The 16,289-nt window shown below is 43.6% G+C and overlaps 1 long non-coding RNA gene across 1 annotated transcript in view; it reads right to left on the bottom strand.

The window, feature by feature from the left end:
* Nucleotides 1-15,910, bottom strand: part of LOC113598664 (uncharacterized) — a 46,166-nt gene extending 30,256 nt beyond the window's left edge. The window contains exons 1-2 of the long non-coding RNA XR_008298315.1: nt 15,797-15,910; nt 14,037-14,193 (exon numbers count right to left, since the gene is read on the bottom strand). This is a non-coding gene — a long non-coding RNA (uncharacterized LOC113598664). The remainder of the gene's footprint in view (nt 1-14,036; nt 14,194-15,796) is intronic.
* Between the last annotated feature and the right edge of the window lie 379 nt (nt 15,911-16,289).

Genomic DNA, 16,289 nt, shown 5'->3' with positions numbered 1-16,289 from the left:
GATGAGGTTCAAACAAACAAACAAACAAACATAAAGCAGCCCTCACTCCTCACGGTTCCGATACAAATGAGTTGCAGTTAACACAACACATACAAAGCACGGGTTGCCTGTATAAATTCTCAAAGGAATGAAAGGGAAATAATCCAGAAAATTACTCCGCAAGAATTCAGATGTTAAAAACACATTAGGTGCTACTGCCTTGAATACGATATCTATCAAAAGCAACTATTTTAATAGTATTCTGAAAATCCTAAAGGGATGTATATATGAAAGCAATTATTTAAAATTTAATGACATTTATGAAGAAAACTTCAAAACCTTCAATTTATTAACTTGATGGTTAGTGAAAGATGTTCCAAATGTAAGGGAAAATATGTTTTTAAAAAGTGGTTGATGAAATTATGCATAAGAATAGCTAACAAACACCAACTATTTAAATGTATTATTACATGTACAAACATCAGCATCAAAGTGAGGGCATAAGAGTCGCCAACTTTTACGTTATCAGAATGAACATGATCTGAAAGGGATCTCTTAAGTCCATTGTTTAGCTTACCTTGATGTATTCTATTTTTGTAAAAAAGGAAACCAAACAAAAATACTTGTTTTCTAAGACCTTCCCTTTTTCTGTGTTTAAACTGGATTTAGAACCATTCAAAAATAACTCGGGGTCCCCGAAGACTAGCTGGGGAAAAAGAGTGTGTCTCATTCTCAGGGCACAGAAGGGGATATACAGGCAAGGAAGTCACACAATGAGATGTTCAGGTTTAAAAAGTAAATCAGATGAAGGGTCAAGCAGTCAGTTTACATGACTTATGGATGATCATCTGCAATCTTTATGTTTCAGACTCTTTTTACATCATCATCCTTTGTCCTAAAAGATGACAGTCCTGGCTATTACTTCCTGTGTACGTAAGGGGGGCTGGAAGGGAATGAGGCATAACCGGCCTCCTCATCCCCATTTCCTCCCGTGTTCATGGCATATTCAGACTATGACCACAGCTTCCAGGACCCACAGCTATTTCTGGTGACGCCTCAGAGCTGGCACAATGGGAAGATTAGAATTAACCCATGGTTTTTCCACTTGACACGCTTCCTTGTTATTTCCAATTCGTGTCACCTGCATTGTGGGACTTCCAATCATGCTTAATATATACTTGAAGGATCTCTCCCGCCCATTTTTAGAATCTTCCAGCGGCAAGCTTTTTTTTTTTTTTTTCTCATTCAGCACAAGACTTTAAGCACACATATGAAGGATTCATAGGCTCTAACCAAGGTGAAACAAGTCAGAAATGAGAACCGGTCACTAAAAGACGTTACACAAAGAAACTGATTTTGCAATCAATAAATTCGGAAATTGGATCACAACTTGCTGGCCCACCTGTGAAGCATTCTTAGCACACCTTCCTCGATCTCCCAGCTTTCGTGAGATATAGAATTGACATATAATGTGTAAGTGTAAGGTGTTCAGTATTATGATTTGATACCCATGTATGCTGCAAAATGACGACCATGGTAAGATTTAGTTAGCACATCCATCACCTGACAGTATTACAATTTTTTTTTTCTGTGTGGTAAGAACGTTTAAGATCTCTCTTAGCAACTTTTCAAGTATACGATACATATTATTAACTATAGTCACCACAGTGAATACTGAGCCCCAGAACTTAATCATCTTAAAGCTAAACATTTGTACGCTTTGACCAATGTCTCTCCATTTCCCCCACCCTCAGGCCCTGGCAACCACCATTCTATTCTGTTTCTATGAATTTGTCAGCATTCAGTTTTCTGTGGTCCACCTCTTGAGAGTTATATAACACACTGAATTTTGACATACTTTTCCCAGCCTCGTCTTACCTCACATTGAGCCTGGAACATGAGACTAAAAGAGATACAGCTCAAAGCAAGCCCTTTCTACACATGGAATGCTCCCTTTAACAAACACCCATTAGAGCCCTATTGTGTACAATTCAGAAGTCAATATTTCTTTTAAGGACTTGTTTTATTTATTTATTTTTTATTTTTTTTTAATATTTATTTTTGAGACAGAGAGAGACAGAGCGTGAACGGGGGAGGGTCAGAGAGAGATGGAGCCACAGAATCTGAAGCAGGCTTCAGGCTCTGAGCTGGCAACAACAGAGTCCGATGTGGGGCTCGAACTCACGGATAAGATCATGACCTGAGCCTAAGTCGGACGTTTAGCCGACTGAGCCACCCAGGCGCCCCTAGGACCTTGTTTTAAAAAAGATAAAAGGGAAATACTATTGACTGCTGGCTCTGAATTTGGCAGGAGGGCTGTTGGGCCATTTGTGATGTCCTAGAAAGAGAAGCAGCAGTCCAAGAACTTTCCCCTGCCTCACTTTGTCCCTGTAGTGGGACTTCAAGGAAAGAGCAGCCTGAATTTCATCCCTGGTGATAAGCGAGCTTGGAGAGAAATTTGCTAAGATAATAAAGCTAAGATGCATTAAACACTTAAGTATGGAGCTAAGATGCATTAAACACTGAAGTATAGAGCAACTTTCTGAGCTGTTTGCGCATGTTAATTTACTGCCATCTCCTAACTCTAGGAGGCAAGCGCTGTTATTATCTCCACATAACGATGCAGTAGAGGCACAGAGAGGCAGGGTCACAGGACAACAGAGTAAAGAGGAGCCAGGATTAGAAGGGATGATTCGTAACAGGAGGAGCTGGCCCTCATCACGGGCATGGGGCAAGTACTTACAGAATGGATACAGTTGCAGACACTAGAAGAGAGCTCTGCTTTTCAGAGAAAGGACATTTGGAGAAGGAACCCTAGCATACAGGAGTTGATTACAGTGATGGAGGCACTGTGAAGAAACTCCCAGGTCTGGGAGGCAGACAGGGTTAGTAGGTATCCAGAAGCTCTTGGCAGAGAGCAGGAACCAGGTGCCAGGTCAGGATCCAGTTCTGGGGGTGGAACGTGAAAGCCCAACAGGGACTGTGGTGCTGAAACAAGTCTAGGTTGTTAAGATTCTGATTCCAACTGATTTTAGCGTGTGGCTTTCTTCCCCATGTCACCGAGCAGTTCTCTGTAGGACACCAGCTAGGTGTCCTGCGATTCAACTCAAGTCTGATGCTGTCTGCCTGGAAGCGGTGTCAGATTGCACAGGTTAAAGATTCAGTTCTACAAGACTCCGCCCATCCCCACTTGGGTTGTCAGGTTGTCACCTGTGCTTCTGCCTGGCCACAGATTGGGGGTTCCAACAACCTCATCCTTGGGTTCAATTGATTTGCTAGAGCAGGTCACAGAACTCAGAAATATCTTACTTACTAGACTACTGGTTTCTTATGAAAGAACATAACTCAGGGACAGCCAGATGGAACAGACGCATGAAGCAAGGTATGGGGAAAGGGCATAGAGCTTCCATGAACTCTCCAGGCACACCACTCTCCTCAAATCTATGTGTGTTCACCAACACCGACACTCTCTGAGCCATGTCCTTTTGGGTTTTTATGGAGGCTTCATTACAAAGGCATGACTGATTAAATCATTGGCCATTGGTTCTAGCCTCTCTCCCCTCACTGGAGGTCAGAGCCAATAGGACTGAGTTCCAAACTTCTCATTGCTAAGTTGGTTGGTTCCCCAGGCAACCTGCTCCCATCCTGAGGTGCTTGCCAAACACCCCCGCATTAACATAACAAACGACAACTCTATCACTTTCACGCTTTAAAAATTCCTAGAGTTTTATGAGCTCTGTGTCTGGAATGGGGTCAAAGACTAAATGTCCATTTCTTATTATAAATCACAATATCACAGTTGTCTATGCAGCTACTTGAAGAGAAATTTGAGAACTGGAACTGAAAGGAACCATCTGGTACTATCAAACGGTAGTACCAGATGAGGACTGATCTAAGGAAGAAGGGGGAGAATCGTTACCCAATGGGAAAAATAGGCCCGGAGCGGAAGAGTAATCAAGGAAAGTAGCTGGACCTCCCCTCCAGCTTGGCCTTGGCCACTCAGTGCCCAGCTGTTCCTGTTTCTACCCATCCTGACCCAGTTGTGGTCAGATGGCCCAGCTCTTAGCCAGGAAGTAAAGAAGCAGTAGGCTAAATCTGTCAGGAAATCTAAAACCCCCAAACTTGGTCTTGGGGCGCCTGGGTGGCTCAGTGGGTTGAACGTCTGACTTCAGCTCATGTCAAGATCTTGCAGTTTGCGGCTTCGAGCCCCGTGTCGCTCTCTGCGTGGACAGCTCAGAGCCTGGAGCCTGCTTCGGATTCTGTGTCTCCCTCTCTCTGCCCCTCACCCTGCTCAGGCTCTGGCTCTCTGTCTCTCAAAAAGATATAAACGTTAAAAAAGAACTCAAGAAATCATAATGCTATTTTTTTTAATATGGAAAGATAAGAAACAACCCAAATCTCATGAGACAGCAACAAAATCAGGAACAGTGTTTAATCACGTAGTATACAGTCATCACACATCAGGTTTTCAAGGAATATTTACTGTCCTAGGAAAATGCTCATCAAGGTATGACAAAAAGCAGACTAACCTACCAGAATGTTCTCTGGACTTGCTGAGGGAAATTATATTTGTGCTTAATAGAGATATTACTCTGGAAAATATAGCCTTGTTTTACATAACAAATACATTGCTTCCAACCATGCAATATGATACACTGTGACACTGTAAAAATAATCAAGATTCATGAAATATAAAAATATTCTTTCACAACACTTTTATGACATTTTTTTTAAAAAGCCTGTCACCCGAAATGTCTAGAAATATAGAAAATAACTTACGTAGGGTGAATTTTACCCTTTCTATTAACTTTTAAACAACTTTTTTTTTTCCTTTTGGAACTAAAAAATTATACAATTTAAAGTTACTACATAGGAACTATAATTATTCGCATACACTCTTTAACACAGCAGATCAATACACATTGGCGTTTACTTTCAATAGATAAAAATGAAAGTAGTTAAATATTTTTGTTAGGTTATTATCTGACCTAACTACCTGGAGGAAAAAAGAAAAACCTCTTTGAGCAGAACTTCACGGTTTGCAACACTTTTCGATGGTGCAGAGTTTCTGTCAGTATAGACTGAGCACCAAATATAGGTAAATTTTAACTTCTTGAGGCTTTGAAACTGTAAAGTAGAGATAGGGAACTATCCACACTCTTTTTTTTTTTTCTTTTTGCATCATACCCTATGCATGAAATAAAATTTCTTTGGCAAAGGGCGCTGAAACCCCACTTCAGTAGACCTTTAATATTTGCTGATCGGGGAGGTGCGTAAGCGTTGTTGATGGTAGGGAACTAGTTTTTATGTTTTTAAAACCTAATGGCAAGGATGGGAGTGGCATGGTGTAAAAGGAAGGTGGGCTTCACTGAAAAAGTACAGATGGGCAGGCTGATTTCCTTTCATGCACTGACAGAAAGAGACAAGGCTGGAGATACGAGGTCCCAAGCGACAGGAACCTGAGAGAGTCAGGACAGGCTGATGGGTGGGTGGGTTAGGACAGGGCGAGGGTAGCTCACAGTAGCCTCAGGAAGCGCAGGGAAAGGAGTGCGATCTGGTCCCAAGAAGATGACCTTAAAGAAGGAAGACAGATGGCAAAGGAAATGGGTCAGCTGTATGGTCAAGAAGCTGGAGTGGGGGTACCTGGGGAGCCCATGGTGTGGCCTCATAGTTTTATTCAAACTAAAGACTGAGTCTTAGGTCTTGCATATTTCCTCATTCAATGTTTTCTGGTGCCCCTTCCCCTCAAGAGATAACAACAGCTAATTCAGGCACCACTGGGCTGCTGGGACCCGGGCTCCCGGGTATCGTCCCCCGGCTTGTGGCAGAAAGCAGTAAACTGAGAAGATACTGGGGAGTCTATGGGTATTTGAAGGCAGGGAGAGGGGCAGGAGGAGGTCTGTGGACCGAAATCTGCACTTGGCCCCACCAATCTCGGGTCATCCTCGGCAGCGTCTGGATTTGCCCCAGCACGTAGGGACGTAAAGGTACACCTGGTACACGAAACCCCAGTCAGGAACGCCTGCCCTCGGTCCAGTCAGCCCCGTGCTCGCTGTCCTCCTGACTCACCACAGGCATTTCTCCCACCCTTGTTGTTTGTCTTTACGACGTTCAGAATGACATCTCTCGGTTGCCAGGACGCTTCCAAATGCACGTGCTCATTTTGGTTGATACTCTTACCTCCTCTCGCTACCCACACCCATTTTTTTTTAAAAAAAGGACCTGACGTCTGTAAGTTGATGCTCTGTATGCATTGAAATTGAAAATTAAAAACTACGTGGAGAAAGGAGGAAGCAAGTATACAAGCTGATATCCTCTCTGTAAAAGAGCCAGCCCCAAAGAAATCGATTAAGGAAGATAAATTACAATTATTAATATCTACTAATATCTCAGAAAAAAAATTCATTTCCATACGAGTTAACATCAGTGTCATTGTATTTGATTAAAAATTGTCTTGTACCTTTGAAGGCAAATAATCCAAAAGATGCACAAATGTATTCATATCAATCTTAGCCAAAATGACACCAGATATCAGTAGCTGTATAAAGGCAATCATTTGGCAAAATCAAATATGAAAAACAAACACAATGATGCTTGGTCACCAATGTGGAACCTGAAAATCAAGTAGAGTGAAGCAATGTTGAATTAAAAAAAAATTGTTTTTAAAGCATGGAGTTTGAAATCAGATAGACCTGGATTCAACTTAGTTTAACACTAACTGTGTCACATCACTTCTCTGTGCTTCAACTTATTCACATTTAAATCTTTGAAAGCTTGCTTTGAGAAATAGGGATAGATGTCTAAGGAAACTACAACAGTGCCGGGTACACAGAAGTCACTCAATAAATGGTATTTACAGTGAGCACCTACAATGCTCCAGACACTATTCTAGGTGCTAAAATTACGGTGACGAATGGAAGAGATCTTTGTTTTGGTGACATGTGCGTTGTGGTGGGATCAAATAGCCAATGAAGAAGGAGGAGAAGGAAGGGAGGAAGACAAGGAGAGAGGGAAGAAGGAGAGGTAGGAGGGAGATTCAGGGAGTGATATTTCCTATTAAAAAAATATCAGAGTAATAGAAGGTATCTTGCAGCAAAGGGTAGTTAGTCTAGCTAAGTAGTCAGGGAAGGATTCTCTAAAGAGGTCACATCGTCTCTGAGTCTTTTCTGATGAAAAAGGAAGCTGGAGTATGTTGAGATCTTGAGAAAAAGCATTCCAACCAAAGGAAATGGCAAAAAGAAAAGCTGTGAAACGAGAACAAATTTTGCATTCTCCAGAGACAAATTAAAGGCCAATGAGTGATGGGACAAGGGGTACAAGATTAGATCCAAGATATTGGCAGGACGATCTCAGGGAAGTCCTTGGGCCCTAACAAAGTTTGTATTTTATTCTAATTATAGTAGGAAATTATGGGAGGGACTTAAATGGGAGGGTGAGTGATATTATTAAATATAGTCTTTAAAAAGAGGATTCTGTGTGATGTATGAAGAATGAAGGGGAGTGTCTGTGGGTGGAGAGAGGGTGGAAAGCAAGCAGACCAGTTAGGAGGCTATTGGAGCAGTTCAGTTAAGACACAGTGGCTTCTTGGACTAGCCTAGTAGCAGTAGAGGGGGTGAGATGTGGTTGGATTAAGGCTCTATTTGGGAGGGAGAGCTGACTTCCAAGGAATTGATGTGAAGGAATGAAAGAGATCTGGGTTGATTCCCAGATCCTAGACTTGAGCCACAGACTGAACAGTAATGCCATTATTATGACAGTAAAGAGGAGGGTTGGCATGGTTGATGTCAGGATCGTCGAACATATAAGTAGAGATGCCAAGGAGACAGGTAGACACACAGGCTGGAGATCAGGAGCACTCCTGGGAGATAATATTTGTATCAGGTATAATGTAAAGTGCATCATGTGAAGTGTCCAATTCAGTTTTGCTAAATTGAAAAAAAAGTTTGAGCCCAATAACAAGAGATATTCACTGGTTTTCAGGAAATTAGATCTTGAAAACTTTTATGTAACTGACTCTTAAGCTACTCTTATTGACACACAAGGGTTGGCTCAGTAAAACTATGATTTGCCTGTGGTCAGCAAAACGTGATAGAAGCAAGTGATGATTCCGTTGCAGTATCAGAAACACGGTTTCCATACCGACAAAACCCATACAGCAAGCACAGTGTCCTTGATTCTAGATAAAGTGCTGCTTCACTGGTTCACATCTTGGGATAGGTGTAGTTAAAATCCCTTCTTCTGGAAGGAAAAAAGAGAGAGAGAAACACCCACGGAGTTTTATTTTTCTTGACACATCCAATGCTATCCAAGCTGGCCTGGCAGGCATTACGACAAACTGATTTGAGTTAGACTCCTCTGTTCTTCTCTGGTAGGATCCCGGTGCTGCCATCAGGGAGCATCTAGTTTATGAGCGACTCGCTTAACACACATGAGACACAGGCAAAGGCAATGTAACTGACTGCGTGAAAGGGACAACAGTGTGTGTGCATTTTGATCTGCGCTCTTGGTTGCTTTTCTCCTACATGTTGCCAGCACTGGTGACACCTTCTAGGTGAACTACTCTCAGGGGAGAACAAATCATCCCAAGTCAAAGGAGTTTGTGAAATTTCTAACTGGGTTTCTTAAACGCACAGCATGCACAATCATCTGAAAGCCAAAGGGCTACTTACTTATAAGAACTAGATTTCTCAAAATAAACAAACAAACAAACAAACAAATGGGTTCCATGGAATTCTAAGAGCTGAGCTTTCGGGATCAAGAACCAAGTTTGGTGGAACGAGCACTTGGTTTGGACTAACTTCCACAGAATAGTAAGGAATGCCAGTCGATGTATCTACCTTTCCATCCAAAAAGGAAATGAAGATTTACCAGTGAGCCAGAGGAAGAGATTCAGAGATGATTAAGACAGGGTACTTAATAAGAATAACGTAACTGATGGCAAAATCTGGTCCCTCTGGCGGTCAGACCTTATGTGGAACGTGGTAAAAGACACTTGTTAGGTTTAAGAGACTTCCAAAAGCACCTTCCAAGGCAGAGCCCAAGAGGACAGCGAGTCTCATAGAAAAGCTTTGAATTTGAAAGACGTTGAAGCAGTTTGGCTCTTGGATCCAGACAGGCAATGATGGGGGGATGTGTCTGAGCAGACAGGCCTTAGCACAGCCTTGCAAAGTCCTGCATGGCACTGAAGAATAAGGAGAGGCAATTGAGAGTTTTGAATACCCAGGCAGGGGTGTAGAGGGAGTATGGGAGCTGGTAAGTCACGAGAGGTCTAGGAGCAGGGCAGGAGGACACAGCAGTGTTGGCTTCATGGTTGATGGGGGTCAGGTCAGAGCCCAGAGTCCTCAACAGCACAGCTAGCCTTCCACATCAAAGGCCAGGCAGGAGGGGAGATGCCTTAAGGATGCAAGCCATAGTTCTCCAGAGCCCAGAGCATGACTGCACAGTGGCCGTCAAAGGCAAAGGACTGCATAAAATCCCAGATTATTATTATTATTATTACTTTTAATGTTTATTTATCTTTGACTGAGAGAGACAGAGAGAGCATGAGCAGCGGGGGAGAGACAGAGAGAGAGGGAGACCCAGAATCCGAAGCAGGCTCCCGGCTCTGAGCTGTCACCACAGAGCCCGACACGGGACTTGAACTCACGGACCGTGAGATCATGACCTGAGCCAAAGTCAGATGCTTAACCGACTGCACCACCCAGGCACCCCCAAACCCAGATTATTTCTAAGCCCCCTACACACTGAGGTCACTCCTAGGGCATAAAAGGGGGGGAAACTCTGACTATGACTGCCTCCTTACAAAAAGAAGCAACATCTTAAACTGGAAGTAAGGAGCTACTTTAATGTGGAACTATTAACAGCTTTAGGTTATCAGTTATCAGGACAAATGAAGTTGACAAATGGAACTGAGCTGAGTTTAATCACACAAGAATTCAAAATGTTACACTTCTTCATATTTGATTTGCAGCTGTACATTTGGAAATGGCTGCGTGGCCTGAGTTACGATACACCGGCTGAAAGCTGCATGGCATTTCAAAGTTGAGCGACAATGAGTGAGGCCAGGAATGATGAGGCAATGGTTAGGGAGGAGGGGAGGTGAGCTGGCCTCCACAGCACAGAGGGGAGGGTGGGACGCTGGGCCAGAGGCAGTGCCAGAGCCTCATAAGCAGAAACCTGCTGGGTGAGACGCGTACCTGAGGTCAGCAGAGGGCTCCCATGAAAGGAGAAATTGCCTGCTGGGAACGGGGAGCCCCACAGCGGAGAAGTTCACAGAGTCACCTTTCTTGCCCCGCCCATGCTCCCTAGAGAGATTATTCCTAAGGTCACTGATGGGAGGTCGGTGCCGTGGGCCCTGAGCCCGCCTGCCTTCTAATGGCACCCTTGACTGATTGGATGAAGGGTTATACATACAGAACCCAAACAGGCCAACCTGGAGCCCTCTCCCACGGGTCTGGAACTGGGACACAAGGACTCTAGTTCATTGGCTCTCAAAGTTTAATGTACATAAGAATCATGTGAGATTCCCAAGCTCTAAAACCATATCTTTGGGTCTGGAGCTGAAAAATACTTGATCTTCAGGATCTGTGATCTTCAGGGTGTATCTGCAGCAGGTTTGAAGCACAGGATACTTTAAAAAAAATTTTTTTTTATTTTTAATGTTTATTCATTTTTGAGACAGAGAGAGACAGAGCATGAGAGGGGGGAGGGCCAGAGAGAGAGGGAGACACAGAATCCGAAACAAGCTCCAGGCTCTGAGCTATCAGCACAGAGCCCGACGTGGGGCTCGAACTCATGGACCGCGAGATCGTGACCTGAGCCGGAGTCAGAAGCTCAACCGACTGAACCACCCAGACGCCCCTACAGGATACTTTTAGCAAGTATCCCCAGTGAGTCTAAGACGGGAATGCCACAAATCACAAACTGAGAAGCAGGCCTCTGGGCTGGGGGCTTCTCTAGAGCTAAGGTGGACATTTTTAGCCAAACAAATGATGAAGCAGAAGAAGGAGGTCTGTCTATAGAGAGAAGCATAAAGCCAACATGCACAGAGAAGCTGTGCGGCAGGTGGGAAGCTGGCTAACCCATCACCCTTCCCAACCCTTCCCTCCTTGCTCGCCTTACTCAAGTAGAGACTAGAAACTCTAAACACCCGTGCCCGGTCTCCTTTGAAACCAGCAGGTCATATGACAAACTTTTGGCCAGTGAGAGGTACTGGGAAGTCTGCTCTGTTGGGGGAGCACATTTTGGGAAAGCTTTTGCCTTCATGACGGAGGGGTAGCCACAGGGCACAGTTGCCCATCGTGCTTCTTCCTGCACAACATCTGGAGCAAGACATCTGTAATCCATGAAGCAAGACCCACAAGCAGAGTCCACACACTGAGAATGCAGAGCAGGAGAAAGGCCTCCAGTCACAGACCCAATCCCCCCCCCCCCCGCCCCTTGCGGGTGGTGCATATATACAGTGGAGTATGTTTACATCTTTAGTGACTGCGTAGGAGGGTAACGAGGACCAGGAGGATAAAACTGTAGACCTTTCAGGGAGTCCTGGAGCTGTATCAGTGGCAGGAAAAGGATCACTCACTGCCCCTGGTCTCACCCAACCACTAGGTAGAAATGGTTGAGAGCAAGGAGGCATGTATAATAATCAGCTCAGGAACAATCTCAACGGGGGCAAGGGGTGCCTGGTGGCTCAGCTGGCTGAGCGTCCGGCTTCAGCTCGGGTCATGATCTCACGGTTGATGGGTTTGAGCCCCATGTCAGGCTCTGTGCCGACAGCTCAGAGCCTGGAGGCTGCTTCGGATTCTGTGTCTCCCTCTCTCTCTGCCCCTGCCCCGCTCGCGCTCTCTCTCTCCCTCAAAAATAAATAGACATTAAAAAAAGTTGAAACAAAAAGCAAAAAACAAAAAACAGGGGCATTCTCAGATCATTAAAAAGAGAGCTAACTGCCTACCCAAGAAAATGAATCTGCTGGATTTTCCTTACTAGCATAATGAAGTACCTGTAAGACATATATAGTCATCCTATAGATGATGTCATTATATTATAGTTATAGGCAATAAGAATTTAAAGACCTCAGGTTGCAAAAAAGAAAAAAGAAAGAAAGAAAGAAAGAAAGAAAGAAAGAAAGAAAGAAAGAAAAGAAAGGAAGGAAGAAAGAAAGAAAGAGAGAAAAGAGAAAGAGAAAGGAAAGAATAGGAACCCCCTCCCACTAAACTCAATAGGAAGGGTGATTAAGCTCCTCGGATGAAACCAGAGAGCACTGCCACAGAAGGATCTCAGTCTGAAGAGTGGCTCAGGTTTGAATCACCATGGGCTGTACAACCAGGTTCAAGGACCCACCCAAGTGAAGAAAGTTTCCATTGATCTGGAAATCTTTGGGACAGTACAATGGCTGAGAACCTAGGAAGGCAGACTTCTTAAAAACCTTAAATAATAAGATTAAGAAGCAACATCAAATCCACTGAACTTTTTAAATCAGGAATAACGAGAAGGTTTTTAAATAGTTTTGTAACCACAGTGACATTTTGCGTTGTGCTGTTTGCTTCCTAAGGTGGTAAATAGTATATTAGTTTCCTGTGTCTGCATGACAAATCGCCACAAACTTAAAACAATAGAAATGGGTTCGCTTACAGTTCTGGAGGAGGACAGAAGTCTGAAATCAAGGTCTGGCTGCCTCCAGGACCTCTAGGAGACGATGTAGCCCTTGCCCCCTCCAGCTTCTGCTGGCTCTAGGCATTCCTTGACACGTAACCACATCACTCCAATCTCTGCCACTGTGGTCACATGGGCTCCTCCTCTTCTGTGTGTCTGTCAGCTCTCCCACTGTCTTTCCCCTATAAGGACACTTGTGATTGGATTAAGTCCCAGCCAGATAATCCATGATAATCTCCCTGTATCAAGACATTCAACTAAGTCAGCAAAGATCCTTTTTCTTTGCAAGGTTACATTTAGGTTCTAGGAATTAGGACCTGAAATCTTTGGGTGGTCAAAAATAAGCCTACTACAAAGAGTTACTAAGAAAATTTGATAGACCTGACATGTGATTTTAGATACATTTAAGCTCATAATCAATGTGTAACAGGTGAAGGAGTTATATTTTTATTTATTTGGACAGTAAGTATGTGAATATTTTTTTTTAATTTTTTTTAACGTTTATTTATTTTTGAGACAGAGAGAGACAGAGCATGAATGGGAGAGAGCCAGAAAAAGAGGCAGACACAGAATCCGAAACAGGCTCCAGGCCCTAAACTGTCAGCACAGAGCCCTACGTGGGGCTCGAACTCAGGGACCGCTAGATCGTGACCTGAGCCGAAGTCGGATGCTTAACCGACTGAGCCACCCAGGCGCCCCAGTATGTGAATATTTAAAGGAATGCTACTTGTTAATTTTAGGGGCACCTGGGTGGCTCTGTCGGTGGCTAGTGTCCAACTCTTGATTTCCACTCAGGTCATCATCCCAGGGTCATGGCCTCGAGCCCTGCCTTGGGCTGGGCACTGAGCCTGGAGCTTAAGATTCTCTCCCCGCTTGCACTCTCTCTCTCTAAAAAGAACACAAAGAAGTTAATTTGAAATAAATAAGGTGAATACATTAGACCCTCAACAAAGTGCAAATGGTAATGAATATTCTTCTCCACACAAGTCTCTTGGATTTTAACAAGTATTAATATTTTATACTTGATGTCTCTCTTGATTTACTCTGTATGTGTGGGAGGGTGGGCAGAGTTGGGTTTCAGGAACGCTTCCTAGACTATTTCTCATTCCTGACGTACAACATGAGGAAGAAATTGGAATTAATACACAAAGCAAACATATGTGCACACCCACATGCTTTCCCCACTCGTGACAAGAGCTAGGGAAGCAAGAACAGGCACTGAGCATGGTGGGTCATTCACAGCAGTGGGCAGTGGGCCAGCTGCCGCTACACAAGAATAGCTTCTGAGGTCACCGACTGTTGTTTGCCTCATAATGACTCGTGTCTTGTGCTTGTGGGTTTTGGTTCCCTTAACAGTGGGTCACAGGGCTGCTACAGAACACTTTGTGTTGTTTGTTTTCACTCACCATGCTCAATGCGTTCTGGGTTTTAAATCTCCTTTTTGAAGAAGAATCGTTGCCTAGATGCAAGAGTACAGGATATTCGGGTCCATGGAGCACGCGACTGAGTTCGGGGGTTGCTCGTCATGAACTTGATGGATGAACTTGATGGATACATCAAGCTCTGAAGGAAGAAAACAAAAGTTTTGCCCTAAGGCATCAGCTCCTCTCCTCAGCATATTGGATTCTAAAATCATTTCCTTTCCTGGTCCCTGGCACTTCTCTTCCCCCAAAGATTTCCCACCCATGCCTCCTCAGGGTTTTCTGCGTGTCCGCGCAGATAAGCTGGTCCACCTCATAGGACTTGCATAAGTTGGGCAAAGTGGGGCTCTCCGAGGAAGTGGAGTCTCGCAGGCACTTAGAATGTCTTCCCTGCCTATTGCCCTTTTGGTTATTTTGTGTCTACTGAAACCACATCCACCACCGAAGAAGATTTTTCCTTTAGTCCTCTTTCAGTTTGCTATGTGGTCAAAATGTTGGGCCAACGCTTTATTTCATGTTACTTTCATTTTTGAGAATGACTTTACTGAAAACAATGCAGCAGATGAGTCATAATAATTCAAGGTCATTAATTCGCTAGGTTACACCAAATGCTACAGAGTATTACTAATTATGTTGTACGTATATGGCTTTTGAGATTCAGGATATGTTATACCCAAGAACTCAGTCACCTTCCTTATCACATAATCAATTCAACATGCCTGGCACCTTTTTTTTTTTCTTTTTTCTTTTTTTTTTTTTTTTTTTGCAGCTGAGGACTTTGGAGGGAGATACCTTAAGTGATTTACTCTGGGTCACAAAGAGGCGTCCTTGTCAGAGAAGAAACATGCTCTTTTATGGTGACTAAATAATGTATAAATCACTTCAAACAAAAAACACGTAATGCTGAATTAGTATTTCTTTAGTAACGAAAACAGCATTTCCTGAATTCTCTGGAAGTTTCCTTGGACATCTTCCACTGGAGTACAAATGAGCCCCAATCCAATGAATTCTTGGAGAAGAAATGACGTTATGAAAGGACTACATGGCATTTTTGTTTGTGTGTTTTTTCAGGAATATGTGGTTGGATGTGAGACAAAAAGTAGGCAGCCAAGCGCATTTCGTAAAATTGAGGGGGGTGAGGGGGAAGATCAGTTAATGATCAAGACACTGCCAACTGGGAAGGTAACAACGTTTGCTTTTTCATCCCTAATAATATGTGTGCTTTCTAATATTAAGCCTTCCAGCTTTTTAACGAAAATGACCATAGCAAATTGGAGGGGTGTGCAGAAATAGCACAGACATGGAAGTCTCCAGGGAGTTTCAAGTTCCTGCTTGAAGATTATACTTTAAACACATCTTGACTGCTTAGTCACTCGCATGCCCGGGCATTGCAGGCATTTGCCGTCTGGCTGCAGGCTTCCTCTGTGGAAATTTCTCTTAGTGCTATTGAGAACAATGTATATGCAATCACAAAAGTCAATGCACAGGGTAATGACTAACCTGAAATGCCTTGAGAGAAAATGGGGAAATTTCACAAAGGTCCCACCAGGGCTGCAAAATAATGCGCCTTGCAATTGGGGGAAATGGTCACATAAGCACATAAGATCAATGACTAGGTGGAGTGGGAAATTTCACTTCCCGGTGGGTCCTGATGGCAGCAATGTCAAATCACCCCAAAGCCAGTGTCACCAACAAGTCCCCACAGGCTGGACCTGCGTTACCCCCAGAAACATGACAAAACTCACCCAGAGATCCTCACTTGTGTTCTTCAAAACTACAGTTTTCAATCAAAATAAAATTTAAAACGCTCATATTGTCACGTATACACATACCCATCAGTATTGATGTCCTTACAGAATATAGTATAAAGAACATAGAATTAAGAACCAAAACACCAGGACTGAGAACTACCTTGACCTCCGTCCCCCTGGAAATTCTCTGAGCTTCAGTTTCCTGTTTGTAATGTGGCATAAGAATGCTCTCCTTACCTAGGTTGTTATGAAAGTTCAAATGCGGAAATCAGTGTGAAGGCACTTTGGAGACTCAGTAGTTATTTATACAGAACTATTATGTCCAGCATTGTAAGCAAACTGAGTGTAAGGGGGGAAACCTCTATATTCACTGATACTATGGCCGTGCTTACAAAACATGAAAGCAAGACCAAGTCTGGAGCAACAAGTAAGGCAGTGAGGGTAAGGGGTACAGTCCCACATGCCTCCTTATTGTATTCTCTTTGCC

The sequence above is a fragment of the Acinonyx jubatus genome, chromosome B2 (genome assembly GCF_027475565.1).
Source record: "Acinonyx jubatus isolate Ajub_Pintada_27869175 chromosome B2, VMU_Ajub_asm_v1.0, whole genome shotgun sequence".
Lineage (NCBI taxonomy): Eukaryota > Metazoa > Chordata > Mammalia > Carnivora > Felidae > Acinonyx > Acinonyx jubatus.
The sequence above is the reverse complement of the archived record's forward strand: the minus strand, read 5'-3'. Positions and strand labels throughout refer to the sequence as shown.